Source organism: Cavia porcellus, unplaced genomic scaffold (genome assembly GCF_034190915.1).
Source record: "Cavia porcellus strain 051 isolate PalLab524CR breed Dunkin Hartley unplaced genomic scaffold, mCavPor4.1 scaffold_9, whole genome shotgun sequence".
Classification (NCBI taxonomy): domain Eukaryota; kingdom Metazoa; phylum Chordata; class Mammalia; order Rodentia; family Caviidae; genus Cavia; species Cavia porcellus.
In genome coordinates this window covers 39,165,425-39,174,552 of record NW_026947492.1, presented here as the reverse complement: position 1 = coordinate 39,174,552, position 9,128 = coordinate 39,165,425, and positions in this window count along the sequence as shown.

The following is a 9,128-nucleotide window of genomic DNA, read 5'->3' as shown; positions in this document are numbered from 1 at the left end:
TCTCATTAAAGTAGGACCAATGACAGAGATTTAGATAAAAGGAGTTTTTTGGGAAGTGATCCTAAGAAGAGCTGTGAGGGAGACAGTGAGACCTGAACAGAAGAAAAGTGTGTATTTTTGAGCAGGTTTTCATTATATGTAACTGGACCTCAATCATACTAAGCATCTGGAAAGATGATAATGTGAAATACCGGTGGAGTTACTTACCAATGGAGGAGTAATCTGTGCTATTTGTCTACTAACATCTGTCCTAAACTGACCAAAAGTCATTCCTGGCAATATCAAGTCTTTGAGTGTTTGAGTCCATGAAATCCTGGAGCCATTCAGACCCACTCAAGCCATTCAGACCCACTCTATCCCATCACTGATACTTTTACATTTAAGTGCAGTTGTTTGACAACAAAAAGAATAAAAAGATCAATTGTAGGTGGATTAAGTACAGTATCTATTGTTATAATTGATCCTGAGGCCATTAATTTGTAGTCAGAATTTCCATTCTTTTTAAAAAAATTTTATTTAAGGAGAAAAAGAAATAGAAAAAGGATTCAAGTAATACAGAATTTCAAAAAACTAAACAGTATGAAATCACTAGTTAATAGATTACATATTGTCATCTTAGAAATAGTTATTCAAGTTACAAAATTAAAGCATATTCAGTGGACAGTCAAACAGTGAGACTGCAAACAGTTCTGTTCAATGATCCAACAAAAACTCAATAATATGATTATCTATCTTTTTTTTTTTCTTTTGGTCTTTTTCCTTTTCCTCTCCCCTTTTTCCTTTTTATCGGAACCAGGGATCGAACTCACGACTGCCTGCTTTGCAAGGCAGGCGCTTATGCCGCTGAGCTAAATCCCCAGCCCCCGCTTATCTATTATATGCTTAAATATACATGCAGTTATATCCTTTATAGCACTTTCTTTTCCTCTCTTTTTTACAATGACAATTACACATTTTGGGTTTATTACTCCTACAGTTCTTATTACAGAATTTCCATTTTTTACCTTCTGTTGTAAATTTCTGTTGGCCAGATGTTCTCTTGGATTCATCCTTTGCTGCGGTGAATTTATATTTTTGAGATATGTAAATTCCTGATTATCTTGCCCCTGATTCAATAATAGGTTATTGTAATTGTCTATATGCTATTATTTTTTAACCACTTTTTGTTTTGAAGAGAATAAAGCCAAACAAAATAAAACAGAATAGAGTCAATCAAAACAAAGCAGTGAACATAATACAAGACTTCAAACAAGATAACAGGAAATAAACAATGGCTGCCATAATAGATCTTGTTATCTTTGAAATTGCTTCCCATACTATCAGATATATTAAAACAAAACAAAAAGAATAAAGCCAAAACAGAACAATGAAAATGATATAATGTTTTACAACAATAGAAAATTAACAATGGCTACTGCCTTCCATTGTTTCCCCCTTTCACTTCCACAGTATCTATTGTGCATTTTGAATCCCACTAACTCTTTCGTTTTTTTGTACTAGGGAGACAATACAATGTTCACCCATGTGACTCTGAACTATTTCACCCATGAGCTTGATCTCAAGTTAAATCCATTTACCTACAAGAGAGTTGAGGTTATCCTTTTTTATAGCTGAGTAGCTTTCTGTTGTGTAAAAATGCTGTACTTTCTTATTCATTCTGCAGTTGATGAGCAAGCTATCCCCTCTTTTTTTTGGTTCCCTGTCATGTGGAACATTGTTTTCTCTCCTTTGACTTTCAGTATATGAATTTCCTTTTGAGTTAAGTGTGTTTATTGCATAAAACCTATTGATGGATCCTGTCTCCCAATCCACTCTGCCTGAGTTTCCTTTTGTTGGTGAATTGAGGCCATCTACATTAATGGTTACTGCTAACATGCACTGGCTCATCTTTGCCATGCTATTTCCCTGCCATTGGCTCCCTGCTTTTCCCTTCATTCAATTCCTTGCCCCACTTGGTGATCCCCCACTGCCACTGTCCCAAGAACCATGTTTATCTCTCTCTAGAATGTGCCTTCATTATTCTTTGTAGGGTTGGTTTGGTGGTCATGAATTCCTTCAGTTGTTGTGTATCATGGAAGTATCTTGTTTCTGCATTAATTTTGAAAGACAATTTTTCAAGGTACATCAATCTGGGTTGGAAGTTGTTTTCTTTCAGAACTTGAAATACATCACTCCAAGCTCTTCTTGACTTGATGGCTTCTGTTGAGAAGTCTGTCATGATTCTGATGAGTTTTCCTTTTAGGTGATCTGTTTCTTTTCTCTAATAGCTTTTAATATTCTGTTCTTAATATGCTGAATTTCTGAGGTCTTGATTACTGTATATTGGGGTATAGATTTATTTTGGTTGTGGCTAGCTGGATCTTTGTATGCCTCATTTATCTGAATATCAGGTCCTTTTCCCATGCTTGAAAGTTTTCTGCTATTACTTCTGCAAGTACTCTTTTTATATCATTTATATTGACCCATGCTTTTTCACTGACACCTATCACTCTTAAATTATTTTTCTTTGTGTCATCTTGCAGTCATTGAATTGTTATTTCCTGGTTCCTTGTTATTTTTAAGGGATCTTTCCTTTTGTAATCACTAGCTGCAAATCTGTCTTCAAGGTCTAGAAGTTTATCTTCAGTTTGTTTCAAGCAATTTGGTCAGCTTTCAATGGCGTTTTCAATTTGATGGATGTCTCTTTGAATCTGTTTCATGCACTGTAAATCTTTCTTATATTGTTCATTCAAGATTTCTCTCATTTTTCAATGTTCTTCTATTTTTTTATCTATATCTTCTTTGGATATGCTCAGCAATTCTTTTATTATCTTTTTCATTTCTTCTTTTACCTGAGACAGTATTTCTGATCTAATTTCTTTCATAGCCCTATGAAGTTGTTTCTTTAACAGTCGCCATCACTTCAGAAACTTCAGGTGTACAACTTCAGTCTTTTTCACTTTTACATCTCCTGGACTTGCTCTGCATGGGTTGGAGGCCAGAGACTGCCTTTTGCTTCTCTGTCTTGACATTTTTTAGAGTTCTTCTGGACAAGTGGGCTGTGAGGTCCCAGGCACTTCCCTCATTGGCTACGATTTTTCCAAGGCACAGATGGCTGATTCTCCTGGACAGTGCTGGCTACTGGTACCTGATGGTGGCCAGCAGGTATGCTGTTGTGGGGCTGGCTGCTTCTTTCCCCAGCCTGCACTGGCTATCTGCAGGAAGTTCCCTGAGGGTGACCGTGTGAGCATGGGGGTAGGGCTGGCTGCTGCTTTTCCTGACCCACACTGGTTACCAGTGGGAAGCATCTCCAGTGATGGCTGGAGTATGTGGCACGGTGGGATTGACTGCTCCTATGTGTTATTATCATCAGATATAGAAGCACCAAGAAATAATCCTAGTGAATTCTTCTGAGATGAAGAGAATCAATGACCTTAAAATTATTTTTCCTGTGGAAAACTATGACATAAATTTCTTTCAATTTGCCCTTTAAAATATTTTTGTTAGACTTTGATAATTTCATGTGCCTAGGGTAGACATACACAAAATATTTATTCACAAATATACTCACAAAGTCCAATATTTTGGTGTTTTTACTATTATTATCAATGATGTTTTTCAGGTTTACTTTGTGGTATGTAAAAATTGCTTTTATGTGTCAATTTAAGTTTTCAGAAAGTTTGTTAGTTATTGGGATTTTCCTAACTTTCCAAATAATATCATTTATTTCTTTTGGTGCAACTCAAATGTTTTTCTATTATTTTTACTTTATTGTAATGAGTAGGATTTCCAATAGAAGACTGAATAAACAGTGAATACATTTGTTTTGTTCCTGCAAATTTTCTAAATCAATCTTTATTCCCAATATAACCATAATGTATTATGTCCATATATTGAATTGTATGTATTATGTGTGCTAAAATGTGGTTCAGTATTTTTGAAATTATGTTCATAAATGTGGCTAGTTCATGAATTGTGCGTGAATATGTGAGGGGTACTTGGGATTGAACCCAGGGATGGTCTACCAGTGAGCTAGATCCCCAGTTGTCTCCACCTTTATTTTGAGACAGAGTTTTCCTGAGTTATCCTTGTGGGATTCAAATTTATGTTCTTTCTGCCTAAGCCTTCCTCAGTACTGAGATAATAAGCTTGAGCCACCACCCCTATTTATAGTTTTTGTATTGTGTTGTTTTTGTGTCCGGGTTCTGCCAACTTTAAAAATTAGTTGGAAAGTGTTTCTTCTTTATCAATTTTCTAGAAAAATTCTGACTTTTATCTATTGCTTAGCTGTTAGTAATTTCCTTTTGCTAAGGAAGTTACTATGTACTGCTGTTTTTCTCGTGGTGAAATTTTGATTTGTTTTAATAGTTACCAGGTGATGTAGTTTCTCTACTTTTATTTAAATTTATAGTTGTGAAATTTATTTTGCAGCTGTTAGTCCACTACCTCTAAATCTACAAATTTATTGCCATATATTTGTATATAATATCATTGTCTTTTTAATCCCTGTAATTTTAAAAGTACGTTCATTTTAAATCCCCAGTAATGTCTCTTTTTTAGTGAGAGACCAGTCTTTTGTAGTTATTGATTAGTCATGTAATAATTTGTCAATTGTCTGAATATCTTTAAAGAATCAGTTTTTGACTTTGCAAATCTATAGTCTGTTTCTACCTTTATTTTTAATTAATTTCTTTCTCTTTTTATTATCTCTCTCTCTTATTTCTTTGTGTTTATCCTGCATTTTTGCTCTTAATTATTTAAAGTAGATGTGCTTCATCAATTCTGAGCATTCCCCTCCCTTTTCATTCGTGCTGCTGGAGACTAAGCCTCAGGCCTTGAACATGCTTAGCAAGCACTACTGTACCACTGAGCCATAGCCCCAGCCCTTGAGCTTTTATTTGTAATGAAAGCACTTAAGCGAATATATTTCTCTGTAATAGCTTCTTAAGATGTGCACATATTCTTTTATAGTTTAATTACAAGTGTTTTTATATTTTATTAGTTTTTTCATTCAGATTAATTGTATTTTTTATTAGTACATGGTTGCACATAATGGTTACATTTATAATACAGATTTGTTACCAATAAATAAGATATTTCAATTCTTTTTTTTTGTCTCTTTCACCTCCCTACTCCTTCCCTTTCTTGATCCTTTTCCCATTCGCAAAAGATTTATCTCCATTTCTTACTATCTTTTACTTTGTTCTTCAATCGAGTTATACTTTGGGTTTCTTATGTAAGACAATCCATATGATATTTATACACTTTAAATACATTTATTTACCACAGTTCTAGTGAATACAATACAGAGAAAAAGAAATGAAAAGCAAGACATCAAGATGAAAATTGTAGAAAATCCTATGTAATCTATAAAAAAATACAGAGCTAAGCAGAATTAACAACACTTTCAGTATGCAGAGTTAATATACATAACTCAATTGTACTGTATTTTTTTGCAATTTTTATTTATTTTATTAGTCCTTGTTTCTGTACATAATGATTACATTGTGACATGGGTTTTTTTGATGAGTTTTTAAAAATTATTTCAAATAAATTAGATTTCTAAGTTATCTTTGTAAATTCATTTCTTGCTAAGGAATCGTGGATCAGTAAAATATTGATCATTTGAAATTTACTATTTCATTCCTTTATAATGTTATCAGCTTTCATGAATATACAATGTTTTAAAAGTATGAAATGTCATGTTTTAAAAATGAATGTTTATTTTCCATTCATTTGGCAAGTACTTAATTAATGCCTGATATTTTCAAGAACATATTTTTTGCTTTATATATATTAAACAGTTTTTGATTTCTGAAGCTTTATTTGACTTTCAGTGTCTTGACTATGCTGGTGCTCGCTTATATGCTGTTCTGTTTGCATATATATTTTGTGAGTTTTGATAGTGGATTCAATTCTGGTTTCCTTTGAAACTGCATTGAAATTTTCAAAACCTTCTATAAAGTTTTGCCCTTTTTTGTCTATTCCCACAGGAAACACTTAAAATAAAATCTTGCACTCAGGTTTTTTCAACATAAATTTTATGAATGTAAGCTCAAACTCATATGAATGGAATTAGAACTTTTTCCATTTGTGATACAGTAAAGCTTATTTCATTTTTAGCCTTCCTCTAGATGAAATCCTATGGATTACCTTCCTTCCTCCCATCCTTTCTTCTTCCCTTCCTTCCTTTCTTTGTCTCTGTCTCTGTCTCTCTGTCTTTCTCTTTTCCTCTTGCAATAACAGTACCAGCTTTCGGTAGGGGATCTTTTTATTATAATTCTCACTTTAAGCATACTCTAGTCTGTATATTCTGTTCCATATCCTGCATAGTCAACTAAAATTCATATTCAAGTTCTCTAAAGTTCAACTAAAGCTGTCATGACACAAACTGTCATTGATATTTGATTATATTTGGGAATTATTGACTCTACTTCATTTCTGGATTTGACATCTGTATTATTGAGGTGGTAACTCAGTGATCTCGTTTTTAAATTTTTTTAAAAAATAGCTCTCTTGAGGTATCCATCAAAGTTTATAAAACTCACCCCTTTAAGTTATACAGTGCAGTGATTTTTAGTATTTTCAGAGTTTTGCAGTCACTACCGCTGTATAACTATACAATATTTTCCTTGCTGCCCCCTTGGAGTATTATTTGTATCCATTAGCAATCATTCTCCAGGACTTCATCTCCCAGCTCTAGGCAATTAATAATTTACTCTCAGTCTCTATGGATTTCCCTATTCCAGACACTTTACAAATACAATCATGTAACATTTGGTGTTCTGTGACCTCATGCTTTCATTGATTGTAATGGTTTTAAAGTTCTTTCATGTTATAGCATGTATCTTTCATGTTGCAGCATTTTTGCCAAACGATGCTTCTCTATTTTGTTTATCTATTCATCTGGTGATACATATTGTTTTGTTGCCACTTTTAGCTGCTATGAATAAAGCTGCCAAGAACTTTTATGTACTACATGTCTTAAATTTGTTTTTCTTTGAGATGAGGTCTCATTATACAGTTCAGGCTGATGTTGAAATCACTCTGTAGCTCCAGCTGGTCTCAAACTCATGGCAATTTTCTTTCCTCAGCCTCCTACGAGTTGGAATTATGGGCATGTGCCCCCATGCCTGGATGCACTGCACATTTTTGAATGAAAATATGTTTTCATTTCTCTTGCACATATACTTTAGAGCAGAATTATTGGATTAGGGTATTGGACTAGACAAACATAAGTATATACCCACATATATATGTACATGTGCTCACATAAAATCCAAGATTATGATGCTTTTAATGGTACTGTGAATGACACGTTTTTCAAGTTACTCTTCATAATAGCTGGATTTATGTGCTGAAATTTGTGTGTCTAATACATAATTACAAAAGAATTGTGGATGGAGAATATGATTGGTAAAATATTGGTCATCTGAAATTTGTGGCCTATAATTTATGGCCTATAATTTTATCAGTTTTCATAAATATTCCATGGGGTTTTTTTTTGTCTTTTTCCTTTTTTATCGGTACCAGGGATTGAACTCATGACTGCCTGCTTGCAAGGCAGGCGCTTATGCTGCTGAGCTAAATCCTCAGCCCCCAATATTCCATGTTTTAAAAGAATGAAAATCTCATGAAGTTTTGGGGTCACTCTATGTAGACTTTTGAGGAGCTTCTACAACCTCTTTTAAAGATCTATATAATTTTACATACCCAGCAGCAGTTTATGAGCATTCTAATTTCTACATATTTTGTGCACATTTACTTTTGTCTGTCTTTATAGTATAAATATACTAGAAGATATGACATATTGTGTAATTGTGGTTTCCTTAGTAACTAGCAATATTGAACATCGCATTATTATTCACCATTCATATATATTCTTGGAGAAGGCCTATTCAGATACTAAGCCTATTTTAAATTGAATTGTATTTTTGCCTTTAAGTTGTAAGAGTTATTTGCATATTTTAAATACAAATTCCCTATCAGATATATGCTATGTAAACATTGTCTCTCATTCAATGCTTATCTTTTTTTTATTAACAGTGGCCTTGAAACACAAAAATTTGTGATTTTCATGAAGTTTAATTTATCTACTTTTTTTTGCATGTTTGCTTTTGGTGTCATAAATAAGATACCATTCCCTAATCAAAACCATATGGTCCTTATCCACCTGAGAAAAATCACAAAATGCAACTATAGTTATGACCCCTGTGTCTATTTTTCAAATAATATTTCTATATTCCTTCAAAGATAATCAATACCTTAAATTTATAATTCTGATGGATTTATGCTTTTGTTTTCATTTTCAGCCACCTCCTTCATTGACCTCCTTTACTATAGATATTATAACTCTAAGAACTTGATGCCCAGCTTCTCCTGAAGATCTGACAGTGTATAAAACAGTCATGGCTAACAAGACAAATTAATATACTTCCCTGGGTTGAGGACCTTTCCCAAATGAAAGGAAAGACTTGTTATGTATAACATTCTTTTGCCTTTACTATTTTTTTCTTTCCATTTTTATAACTCATAGCAGAGACACAATGTTGGGTTGACCATGTTGTCACTGTAAGGTGACAATAATGAAGGATGGGACTTCTCTGCATCCTCATGAAGGTGAGCATAGCCTAAGTATCCGATAGTGTTATTAGAACACAGTGATAGGTCAAGACTGTCATACAGATCCTCTTCTTGTTGGAGACAAGTACTGCATTTCATCAAAGACAAGATGCTACTGATTATGAGGGACAGTATCATTCTACTTTCCACAACAAATGGAAAAGTTACTAATCATTATACAATAGTATAATGCTTTCTCTTCACCTCGATGGTAAATAACGGCAATTTTACTGATAAGAACACATGGCAAACATTTTTCTTAGGGTCAGTGAAATAGTTTTAAAATTTCCATATTTAAACTATTTTAGTTGGTCTTTCATATACTTGTAGTTGAACAGTTTCATAATCGACACCATTTTTTAATAAATAGACAAATAGGCTTGCTAAGAAAGCTGTTTGCTGCTGTAGGTCTGCAGTCTAAGGCTGCTGCGAGTCCAGTGATCTGCAAACTTATGTCCAGCCTGGGCCTGCTTATTGGCAGGTTTATGCCTTGCCTTTTTTTCTGCTTCTAGTTTTTAATGCACACC